The sequence below is a fragment of the Aythya marila genome (assembly GCF_965140915.1).
Source record: "Aythya marila genome assembly, contig: HAP1_HAP1_SCAFFOLD_165, whole genome shotgun sequence".
In the NCBI taxonomy this organism is placed as follows: domain Eukaryota; kingdom Metazoa; phylum Chordata; class Aves; order Anseriformes; family Anatidae; genus Aythya; species Aythya marila.
In genome coordinates, this window is record NW_028136611.1 from 125,169 (window position 1) to 138,282 (window position 13,114).

Genomic DNA, 13,114 nt, shown 5'->3' on the forward strand with positions numbered 1-13,114 from the left:
GTTCACAAGGCGTCACGCTGGAGCTCCGAGTTCGGCGGCGTTCCGAGGCCGTTGTGGCGGTTGTGGAGACGGCCCCGGCTGAGGTGGCTGCTGCTGTCGCTGCTGTCCCCTCTGTCCCTGCTGTTGCCGCTGTTGCCGCTGTTCCCGGACCTTGGAGACCCCCGGCGGCTCCCTGTGCCAGGCCCTGTGGCCCCGGGGAGCTGCCCGCCGCCTCGTCGGCCAGCCCGGCAGCAATCCTGCCAGCACAGAATAGCCCACTGCGTTTCAGGGTAAAGTGACGATTAATTTCTATTTCCTGGCCTGGGTCCTGCTTTCTTCTTTAAGGAAGCTTCAAGGTTAAAGGTTCAACTCAGTTATGTCAGGGTTCAACTCCGTTTCGTGAAGGGGCTCTTGTACGAAAGCTTAAGCTGGGATTGACTCTCTGCTAAGCGGAGGCCAAACATGGACCTACTGAGAAGCAGGTCCTAAGTGATAACATTTTCTAAAGAGACTGCTAAACACATCTGAAGAGTGCTGCTGCAGAACTCTGAATGGGGGGATAGCAACTGTCTTAAGTGATCTGGAATCTTGAATTTACTTTTCAATGGACAAGAGGTGTGTCTCTCAAGGCAAACAAAGAGAGGAGTAACACCCGATACTCATGTCAACATAAATTTATGCTCAGAGCGTAGGTGTAGGAACAGCATCGGTATGTATATGGAACATCGGGAGAGGAAGCTCTATCGGTATTTACAGTTTTTCTACTACCTTGTCAGAGAGACGTCATCTCCAAATGAGAAATGGATGTATTTTGAAAAAGTGGTGGTGGATCGGATTTCTTCTTTCTAGTGTTAATATTTGCTCTTGAATCGTACTTAATACCTGGTAACACCTCAATCAGTTGTCAAAAATAAACTTAAAAATGTGTAAGGCTTATCTCATTGGTCAGTATAAAGATCAAGGTCTTCCCTTCCCTTCCCTTCCCTTCCCTTCCCTTCCCTTCCCTTCCCTTCCCTTCCCTTCCCTTCCCTTCCCTTCCCTTCCCTTCCCTTCCCTTCCCTTCCCTTCCCTTCCCTTCCCTTCCCTTCCCTTCCCTTCCCTTCCCTTCCCTTCCCTTCCCTTCCCTTCCCTTCCCTTCCCTTCCCTTCCCTTCCCTTCCCTTCCCTTCCCTTCCCTTCCCTTCCCTTCCCTTCCCTTCCCTTTCTCCCCAGTATTGTTTTTCTGTTCTCCTTCTCACTGCAGTCTTGATTTTGTTTCTTGTCCCTTAAGTATGTTTTCAATGTGTTGCTGAAACATTTTCCCTTTCAATCCTAAAAAAGGAGCTGTCACTGGTGAAGATCAGAGCTTATCCCTGAGCCCAGGAGCTGTCACCTTAGTCTTCCAATCAGACAAGGACGACTTCATTTCTCATGTAAATGCATTTGTCAGGTTTGCGTATTGTTTTTTCAGGAATGGAAAGTGTGTATAGAATGGATTTAAAATCAATTTTAAATGTAAAACGTCAAGGCAAAAAAAGTTCTAATTACAACCTCTGCACACAATTTGCCAGCTGTGGGACTAGGAGTTTTCTTATTTACTGTGTTTTGTTTAACGTGTCTGAAGTTTAATGGATAGCAATCAAGGCGTGCTAGAAATCTGAAAGCACTTTATGCTTTGTTCTCTCCGTCATTTTGGTATAACAAACTAGCTTATGTTTTAAACCCTCCATGAGGTTAGTGGTTTCCCTAAAGGTAACAAGTCCCTGTGTGCTACAGTAAAACAGTAACAAAACATGAAGTACAGAAGTTCATCCTGTCATTATTCAGCTTCTGCCTATGGACACACAGCTATGCTTATTTAAAGCGGTATCACCTTGAAACCTAATCAGCATTTTAAAAAGGACTTTGTAGCAGTTATTGGCTTTTGTCCTGGAGGGCTGAGGTTTGTTTTGTTTTGTTTTACATTCAGCATTTCCGTTTCTAGCTTACATTCCCCTGTTGTTTTGCATGAGGAAAACGTGCAACTTTACAAAGTAGAACGGAAAGAGCTGCTTTTTTCAGTTTGTCGTAGGAGTTTTAAATGTGGTAGGAGTAAAACACCAGAAGTACTGCTGCCAAAGTTATATTCAAACTCGTCTTTCTTGGAGAAGCAGAAGAAGCCCAGGGAGAAATAAATTTGCAAACATGCTCTTCATGCTCTCCTTTCCCAAGATTTCTCTGAGATATAGCCCATCCTCTGTGGGTTTTGAGGTATATGGTTCCCAGGAGTGAAAAGGAGGGCCAAACATCTCTCCTCTTGGATCTCAACATGCCAGGGCTTTAGTGTACTGCCACTTACGGCTCCGCTTTTTCACCTGGAAAAAGCGACCACATGATGTAGACTGAGGAGCCCTCAGAAATTAACTTGCTATCACCAAGTGACGCCCATGAAAGGTGTATTTAAAAGCTAGGCTCATTATAGAATCACAACGAACCCCTCATGACTGGTGCAGTAGACAGTGAGGTAGAGGGCGAGCCCTGGAAAGACAGAAGAAAAGTAGCAGTGAGTTCTGGGTACCTTTGTGCAGACGAAACAGAAAAACGCAGGCAGTGAAGTAATAGTGTTCCGTTACTCATGCCAGCAATAGATAATTGCAACAATTATCTATTAGATCATAGGTACTAATTAACAGATAATTGCGCAACTCCGGAAATCAATAAATAACTGATTCCCCTCAGAGAATGTCTTCTACATTTTTATATTAAAAAGACTCCAGAGTTGTAATGGATTAAAATCCTACGGAAGGGAAAGAAATGGCATCAGCCACTAGTTCTGCAGAAGCTAGAAGTAATACTGATAGAGTTTAGATGGAAATTTTCACTTTGTGTGTTTAGTTTGGGGATTCTTTTTAAATCATTCATACCAGCGATTTAGTTCTTAAGGCTGTTTCTTTGAGATTAAGTGACAGGACTTCTGCTACTCTTTTCTTCTTGGAATGCTTCTTGATATTCTTACGTCAACCAGAACTTCTGTCTCTGTCGCAGATGTGAACAATGACCGTAGCTAAGAAGCCCAAATCTTCAAAGCCTAAAAAGCCCTCTTCAAGGCGGTCTGGCAAATCCAAGAAACCAAGTCCTAAAATACTGATGGCACGCACCACCAACTGGGGCCGGATAGTGCCTGCAGAAGATTCAAGCCAAGTCTCTGTGGCCCAAGGACGTGGAGGTGCTATTTACTGTAGATCATCTGAAAAATCTAAGGCTTTTGCCCCAAGAGATCTAAGTAAGTGTGCGTTTTATCCTGCCTCCATTTTCTTCAAAGCAAAAGTAGAAAATGCAGTTCTTACTTGTTGCACTGATAGAGAAGGGGACTACTGTGAACAAAGACTTCAAAAGCGAATCCCCTAAGGCAACTGAAGTGACTGATGTTACAGAAATTAATTTTGATATATTTACAGTCAACAGAGAAATGTGGGGAGCTTTTTGTAATGCACAGATTCCTCCATGTCTTTTCTGTTTTGCAAAGAAAAGTGTTTGATGGTTGCTATTCACAGCTTCCATTCTTCACAGGTTTTTTGAATGATAACATTGCTCAGGAAAAAACCTGGTATCTGTAGGGGTACCGTCATTCCTAGTTCCTAGTTTTTACGTTTTTACCGTATAATTTCAAGTCTAAGTTTGTGGTTTAAGTTATAATAAGGAAAAAAACAGTAGTTGAGTTAATCAGGTTAAAGATTATAGATGGAGAGGAACTTGGCATTAGGTGCTACAAACAGAATGGCAGTTAGCCTTGCCTTAGAAAAATTAAAATGGTTGACTAAAGTTGTTTGGTTTTTTTTCCCCAAAACATTGTGTTGACCAGCCAATTTGAATTTGGTGGTATTAAAGCTGTCTGCAATAAGTTTTTCTGGTTTGGATTGTAGCTAGCTCCTCTAGGTGCTCCTGCAGAATAGTATTTTTTTAAATACCTTTCTTAGAAACAAACAAACAAAATCTCTTTTTAAATTTAACTTTCTTGCAGTCGTTAATGATGGAATTGCTCCGCCACAGAGCATTCTTTTTCCACCTGAGAAGATTTGTATGGATTGGCGAGAAACACAAAGTGTTGGAGTTGGCCTATACAATCTTGGCAACACATGTTTTCTTAATGCTACCCTACAGTGTTTGACCTACACACCCCCACTTGCCAATTACATGCTTTCTCTTGAGCACAGCCAGTCATGTGAGTACTTTCTAACAGTATTTTGAATCTGTTGGATAGCTCTGAAGGTGAAAGAACAGCAGTGATTCTGTGAGATAAGCTTATTTGCCTGATTTTACCTGTAGAAGCTGGCTTTGAGCACCGTATTAGCAGTGGGCTCCGAATAGCATATGGAGTGCAATTAATGCACCATGTTTTATTTAGTTAGTTAGTTATTTGTTTGTTTGTTTATTAAAGGATCATTTATTGCTTCATGGGAATAATGAAGTGCATTGGACAGTAATGCATTTAGTAGTAATTTTGGAGAGTAATACATTTTGCAGCCTGTGGAGTTCACATTCCTGTCAGCCTTTACAACTGCGACTTTGCAGTAGTCTTTTAGATTTCTCATCACAAAATGCATTTGAATACAGGCTTAGTGGATATTTTTCTTCTGTAAAGTTGTGTGAAATGAAATGTTACAAGACTGTTGGGACATTGGCATCTTGGGAGAATAGAATGTAGCAAGGAGAGTGGATATTGTATCTATAGTTTAAATTGTACTTAGATGTTTGTAGTTATGGATATTTCGCTGGACTGGGATGCTTTGTTCTTTCACTCTTCAGGTCGTGAACAAGATTTTTGCATGATGTGCACGATGGAGACTCACATTAACCAGGCCCTGCATTGCACTGTTGATGCCATCGAGCCTACGCATGTTATCAGTAATCTCAGTCGTAAGTGGCTTCAGATGTGTTTCTTTTCGATAGCTTGTAATCTTCAAATAATTATTTGATGTGTCTAAGTGGTTTTAACACTCAAATGAAGAGAGATTCTAGAAATACAAGAATGATTTCATTTTTAAATGGGGTCAATACTATCATCTTCTTATTTAGGAATAGGAGAACATTTCCGTTTTGGCAGTCAAGAAGACGCACACGAGTTCTTGCGCTATACTGTTGATGCTATGCAGGAAGCGTGCTTGAACGGAAGCACCGAGTAAGCATAAACAAGTTCACTTTCATACATTCTCTAGCACCTTCTAGTCCTTTATTTACTCTCAGAAATGATCTCTAGCACTTTTTAGTGCCTTATTTACTATCAGCAACGAAAGTCTACATCATCCTTGGTTTTCATCAAACTCTTTGAAGAGTTAACTCTGTGCCTTAAATCTTCTGAGGTCTGATTATAATTTATTTCCAGATTGGACAGATCTTCTCAAGCTACCACCATCATTCATCAAATATTTGGAGGATTTCTAAGATCGAGAGGTACTTGAAAAAATATTCCTGTCCTTAGAACTGATCTGTGTCTTTTGTCGGTAGTAAAGCAGTCTGTAGTTTGTCTAAAGTAGTATCTGTCAACAACTTGAATTTGGACAGTTAGTCTCCTTCACATAATGTTAAGCATTTATATTTTGCTTCCAGTGAAGTGCTTGAATTGCAAAGCAGTTTCGGATACGTATGAGGCATTTCTTGATATCACTTTGGATATAAAGGTAAGATGTTTTCTAAATATAATTCATGATGTTTAAGTACATGCATAACTTTCTAAATTAAACTTGTTTAACTTAAAAAACCAAACCACATATAATGTTAAAACATAAGAGCTTGGTGGTGCTAAGGAAGTGGATTGGACTTTGTCCTTCTGTGGAACCCATGTAAATAGTCTCCACATTTGCATTGGGTTTAAGGGGAAGGAGTTCTCTTTCTGCAAAAATGATAATGCTGTCATACTTCTTTGTTGTTCTACCTCAATATACATCTAATTGTTAGACTGATGAATTTGTCCCCAGTATTGATGACAAAGCACACTATAGATGCTGTCTAGGCTACTGGAAAAGTATTTGTTCCAAAGTCAAATGCCTTCCAGGTGAGGTCAATGCTGAGCATGCTCTTTCTGCCTCCTTCTTCACAGTGCTCCTAGTAGATCGCTTGAGTATGTTAGTAAGATTCTCTTATAAACTACTAGTGTGTCTCTGGAATTTTGAATTACGGTGACTTTACGCTCTTCTTTCTCGCTGCTCTAGGCGGTTTCGTCTGTTACCAGAGCTCTGGAACTCTTTGTGAAACCTGAAGAGCTGGATGGAGAGAATTGCTATAAATGTAGCGAGTAAGATTTTGACGGATTAGGTCTTAATCCTAGATGTCAGTTTTCTATGTTGCATGACTCTGTTGGACTACCTCTAAACTTTGGATCTACTTACAAGTTTTGTGGAAGTTTATAAAAGACTTGGATTTTTGTTTCTTTGGAGGGGGGAAGTCTTGTTCATAGGCATTCCATATGGGTTTGCAATTCTCTGGCTTGTATTTTGCCATCAGAATTCAAAAAGAGGTGCTTTTGTTCTTTCTATTTATTAGCTCTCGACAGTACTTTTCTTGATGTAAACTGCCCAGTTTCCGTTGTTCTCTGGGCTAGTGGCTAATTTTCACTGCTTACGCCGTAGGTCCTACCTTGGAGCGGGCAATGTGTCAAACTGAACTATTTTGTTTCAAAGGATGGCAGATGGTTTCAGTGTCTTTCCAGACAAGCTCAGTACATGAAGACTTCCTACTGTTAAATGTCTCCCTCCTGTAGAATGACCATGTGCTTCTGTTGTATTTTTGATGTTGATAGTCGACCTATGTTGGAGATTATTTGCAATTTCTAGTCCTGGGGACCAAGGCTCTCTCGTTCCGCTTTCAGTATTTGTATTTCCCTTGAAAGCTGAAAGAATGTATCCAGGATTGGAGTTCAAATAGCCACTTTTGTAGACCAAGAAATGGTACCTTGCCATCCAACCTGGTAATACCCTTTCGTGAGAGATTCCTGTTCCCGCTATGCTCTGAGTTGTTGGGAAAATTGACCTTCTTCTCTGTATTAACAAACCTGACACGCAGTGCATGGGTTTATGAAAAGAAAAAAGACCAACCTATTATGCAAGTAAATATCATTCAAATAGCATAGGCATGCGTGAGACATTAAAAGGAGTTTGTTTTGGGGGCGAAAAAAGAAGATGCCTTCAAACACTTATCTCTGCTTGGTTTTAAGGTGTAAAAAGATGGTTCCTGCGTCCAAGAGATTTACCATACACCGTTCTTCCCAGGTTCTCACAATATCACTGAAAAGATTTGCAGATTTCACAGGTGGAAAGATCAACAAGGTATATTTACCACTGTAATGCAACTATATCATTGTGTAATGGGACATCCCCCAAAGCTGAAAGTTGTTAATATTTTCAGACAATAATTGTAGACTAACGACTATGGCTTATTCTTTCTCTTAATATCAATAAAGTTCCCGCTTGACAAGAAGCATATGCTTTCCTCTGAGAAGGCTGATTCATCAGGAAACAGTTCTCTGCAACTTCTAGTCTTAACCATTGTTTATGGGAAGACTTATTTGTAGTGAATCAAGAAATATATTCTAGAAATATATTCTAGAAATAAATTCTAGTCTGTGTTTTTTGGAAGTGTTTTTCTCTGGCTAGTCCACGAAGTACTCTGGGATAATTTTTCTATCTTCTTGGTGTCTCTTTAGGAGGTGAAATATCCGGAGTATTTGGACCTGAGAGCCTACATGTCGCAGTCAATGGGAGAACCACTGCTCTATGCCTTATACGCGGTGCTGGTACATCACGGTGTCAACTGTCACTCAGGACACTATATATGCTATGTAAAGGTAGAAGTCAACAGCATTTCTAACAGGGTAAAGGTTGTGCTGGCAAACCAATTAAAGCATGACTAGCAGCTACTGTTTCTAGGGAAAAAGATTTCATTATATTTTTATTGGACATGTGTGTATTTTGTTCCTATCCGTGATTTCAATTGGAAAACGTGCAATTCACCTAAAGAAATCGTTGTCTTTATTTGCAGGCTGGTAATGGACTTTGGTATCAGATGAATGATGCTAAAGTAGTGCATACTGACATTAAAAGAGTTCTTGGTCAGCAAGCTTACATACTTTTTTATATCAGGTAATAACAAATCTTAAAATGTGTTCAGAAGAGATTTACTTTCCCGTTATTGATATTTTTATGTTTTGCAAGTGTTTTTCTTGCTATCCGGGGAGAAGATTATTATTTGTCTAATTCAGTTCTGTCTAACCTGAAATTCTCTGTGTCGTTTATTATCTTTTGTTGCTTGGCCTTAAACTGCAGCACTTGTGTAAATTGCTATCTATGTGTTATCTGTAGCTGGCTAATTTAGAGAAGGAGAGAAATGAAGGTCATCTGTGGTGTAAGAATGAATTATTGCTCTGCAAGTGATAGTCTTAGTAGGAAGACTGTTCTCTACTTTTCAGTTTGTAGTCTTGGCGAAGCCTTCTGTAGAGAAGGCTTCCATATCGTATGAGCTGTTCCTCTAAAATGATAGGATGGGATTTAATCCAAGAGTAGGCTGAAAGAAAAACTAAACTACGATCACTGCTCTTTTCTGAAGGCGCTATGATTTGACACTTGGAGAACGTGCGTTTTACTTGCCAGCTCCATCTTATCCCTGTTTATTCCCTCCTGGTCAGCAAGGGACTAATAGTAAGCAGGCTGGATTTATGGGACCACGACTTCTTCCTCATATGATTAAGGTAATTCAGGGAAGTGGGAGGGCAGATAACGGCACCAAACTGCTAGTGGGTTTGGGGTTTGGTGTGGGGTTTTTGGTTTGGTTTTCGGCATCTTAGTTTTGTTTTCCTTCCCACGCTGCAGCTTTCTTCACAGCCCTCATGCTACAGCCAGAGTCACTCAAACAGTGTTTACTGCTAAATTGTGCAGCCATGCGACTCCATTACTTTATACCTCCAAGACAGCTTTCTAAAGCACAGAGAGCTACGCTCTTTGACAATTTAAGCAGAGTGTACTAATCCTCAAATCATTTAAAAGAGGACTTGTTTTTCCTATCCTCGTCACTTTAGCTAAGACAGGGAAAACTAATTGTCTTATTCCTGAGCACCAGAACAATTATTTCAGGCTTTTCAGGGTATGTTTAAAGGGGAAAATAAATATATTTGGGAATAGCAGCAGGTAATGTTAAGTTGCTTGGCTGGTTTTCAAAGATGATGTTAATTTGATACCAATCTGCAGTAAACCAAAAGCAGGAATTGAATACGCTTATTGGACTTGCATTTATCCTTAAAGGGCAGTGTGTTTTTCTTTTTAGGTGTTAAGACCATTTGTAGAAACACTCAGTAGGAGAGTTTTGTGTTTCAAAATGTTACATGCAGTGTTTGTGTTAATCCATCTTGCAATTTCTTCTTCTTAAATACAGAATTCAAGCCGTTTAAATGGAAATGGATCCATAAAAGAGGACGCAAAGACCACTGGTGTCACCCTAAAAAGGCCATCTTCAGCACCACCAATGGCCTGTGTTCAAAACCAGGCAATTACCAGGCCTTCAATGACTGATACGTCAAGAAAACAGAAGATCACCATCAGTATTCACAATAAATTGCCTGCTCGTCAGACTGTGTCACAGCCTGACTGTCTTAGCAGTGCTGTGGAGGATGAAGATCTCTACCAGGCTGTTCCTTCATCCACAATTACAAATTCGGTAATGCAAATGAAGCAAATGCAAACAAACAAAAAAGTTTCTGATGAAATTTTTGTGGAGCCAACAGTGAATGAAAATCCTAAACTCAGCTCTGATAACACAGTCCCTTATGGTGCAGAATCTTCAGGAAAATCTGAGGAGGAGTCAAAGGGCTTATTTCAAAGGAATTGCAATGCAATGTCCTCTAATGGAATTTCGGTTGGAAAGGTAGTCCGTACATTGCAGCATTCCAACTCTTCCTGTCAGAATGCTGACAAAGGAAGATCCCAGCATGAGCTGCCAAAAACAGATTCACTAAATGGTGCTATTAGGTTAGTTAATGAATCTAAAGAAAACGGACTGAAACTTGATGATTCCACTTGCCGAGTTGAACATGTTAAACCTTCTGAGATGTTCTTTTCTAAAACAAATGGATTGCTTGAAACATAGATTTGCTCCATCGAGAATTTCTCACCTACGATGTATCTGGAAGTGTTTATTGTGTTCCTAATTCAGGTGAAATACTGAGAAAACACAGCACAAATGTGATCGTAAGACTTTGTCGTATTATCCCATTAGAATTTGAAGACCTGAGCTTACATTAGAACTTGTCAACTTAAGCTCAGCTGAGATAAAAATTCCTAATTTCATAAAGTAGATTTTGGGGGGTGAGTTGGGGTTATCTTTGAAGTGTAGATAACGCATACAACTCACAGCGGTCTTGCTTACCATTTAATGGAGACATTCTGACAAGACTAGTCCTCAGTACTACTACAAATAGTATTTTTTTGTCTGCTGACTTGTGCGTTTTAATTGCAGATGCCTGGAGCTATGCCTTCAGTCAATCGAGAAGTCATCACGGAGTCCCTCACAGCCAGCCAGCTGAACAGCTTGTCAGAGGAAATGAGGTAAAATGAGCACAGTCTTATTAAGACAAGACTTTATGGAAGTTCGTTACAGTTTTATCTGTCTACTAATAGTACTTAATGGAAGGATTTAAATTAGTACAATTCCATACTGTGTGTCCAGTGTCACGAACAGAACTAATGATCAGCACTGAGCATATCACTCTGATGCAGGTTGGTGCCTCAAGGAGAACTTGTGTTCCTTTATAGAATGTTTTTCCGTTTTTCTCCACTGTCTGGAGAAACATTGGCTGTTCCCCGCTCGCCCCTATGCCTTTTTTCTCAGAGCAGCAGGTGGAAGGAGACAGATGCGTTTGCTTTTTTAGTGCAATGGCTTCAGAAGCAAGAGGGGAAAAAACACTTTCTCTGGGAGCTGAAGAAGGTGTCCTAATCACAGGAGAGGTTTCTAAATGGCATATCTTTGCGAGCGTTCCTGTAGTCCGGAGGTTTTTGTTTGTTTGCTCGACGTTGGAAGGTTTTACTCTTAATATTCACGTCCTTCAGCAGAAGTGAGAAATGGGTTTTTATTTTATGCAGTGTTGCGGAACCTCTGAAATCTCCTGGGAATGATGAATACCTCGCCCAGTACCAATGTGATGACCGTGGAGACAAGAAGAAACCAAGAAGATCAAAAGAACGTGACCTCATTTCAAAAGAAACCGTTTTGTCCGGCAAAGAGTCTTGTGAGCCTGGTGAGAAATTGCGGCAAACTTCCTCTCTCAAGTGTGACACTGAATGTAGCTCTAAAAACCTTTCCTCCTTAGCTATTGCAGATAGACGCCAAGATACAAAGGACAAGACTAAAACCACTGACAAAGAGCATTACTGAAGCAAGAGGGAACATGCTCCTAGTGAAGAGAAGGAGAGTCAAAAAGCAGGTCCTTCCAGCAAGAGGAGGTGTTCTCAGAGCGTGGAATTTGTTGAGCAAAAGAGTCACAAGCAGGAGTACTGGGAGGGAAGCAGGTACAGATCTTTCCCTCGTGAAAGAAACAGCCCTGAGAATGGCAGAAGAGCAGTCAAATATTCAAAGTACCGATCTGGCAGTGGAGGAAGATCAGAACAAGGTAGCAATAGATACTACCGATCCAAAGGGGAAAGAAGTTGGAGCAGAGAAAGATACTATCGAGACGAAGCACGGAGATGGGAAAGATGTAGCTATTACAATGATTACTATTCACCTCATGCAACAGGAGACAGTAGAGAGAGAAAGTTCTCTCACGGCGGTGCAGCCTTTGACAGATCGACTGCAACTTACTACAGCAGGTCACATAAGCATTATCGTTACAAAAGCGGATGGCCTCACGGTTCCCTCTTGAGAGAGGAAGATGTACGTCGCTTTAGCACACCCCGAGCAGACTTGCATTGTTGCTCGGTACCTCAGCAACATTCCGGAAGACATTCTCGTGAAAGACATGCGCTTCCACCTGTGTCAGCTCATTTGGAGAACTGTCGCCAGAAAAATGAAACAGAAGGAAACAGAAAAAGAAAATATACCCGTGCAGAAGGTAGTGAAAGTGAAATAGAAAGGAAAGACAGAAAGATAGAAAAGGAGCTTTTAGGTGGTGAAAAAAATGCAAAAATATCACAAGTTCTGGAAGAAAAAGAAGTCTAAGGATAAAGATGGAGAGAAGGATTCCAAGTAAGCAAGGATTCCAGCATACTCCGCATTTTTTATCCTAATTCTTTTCTGGGTGCTTCTCATGTCTTCCTTTTTTTTTTTTTTTTTTTTCCTGGTAGTTTCTAAGTTATTTAGATAGCATCAGCTGGCTGGGGATCATGTTGTTAGGTTGATCAGTGAAGATAGGAAAGCTCTTGCTGAATTGTGTCAGAGCACTAGCTTTGGACCACATAGTTCGAATCACATCCGTACACCATTCCAGATTAGGTTAAAAGATTTTTTCTGCTTGCACGTATTCCAGAGCTAGCCATTGTTAATGATCTGTGTACAAACCAGGACCTATGGTCCTTCAATCTGATGGCTTAAGTTTGCTGCATCTAAAGTAAGTTGCGTGTGCACAAAGCACCACAAAATAGCTGGCATGCTGCAAATCATCACCTGTGGTAAAATAAATCAAGTTTCATATAGGCAACAAGTGCCACATCTTTTTTTCCCTTTTTAACTTGCATGTTTCTTTCAGACTTCATGATCTGTGTTTCTGTGCGCTTCACTTTGACAATGCCAATCGCAAGCGTAAGAAAAAGAAGAAAAAGGAGAAGAAAAAGAAGAAAAAGGAGAAACACCAGGAAAGCGAAAGGCTCCTTGGAACACTTAGATCCTCGTTTCCAGAAGATAACGCGGGAGAAGAAGGAAGAATCCCATCCTCCAGATGGCTCTTCATGTCAGTAATGCAGAAGTGAGAGCAGTAAACAACCTTACAAGGAAGGGAAGACTTCCAGTGCAGGCGAAAGCAAGAAATACAGCTCCATCACATCCAACAACTATACTAAAGGTAAGCGGCCGCAGCGTGTTTGAGGAATTCCTTTTATATTAATCTCGAGATTATTTCAAACAGTCTTGAAGTGCTTGATGACTTAACAGTCTGCAGATTTATTATCAAATCAAAAAAACCCCCGACTTGGTAGACTATTTTT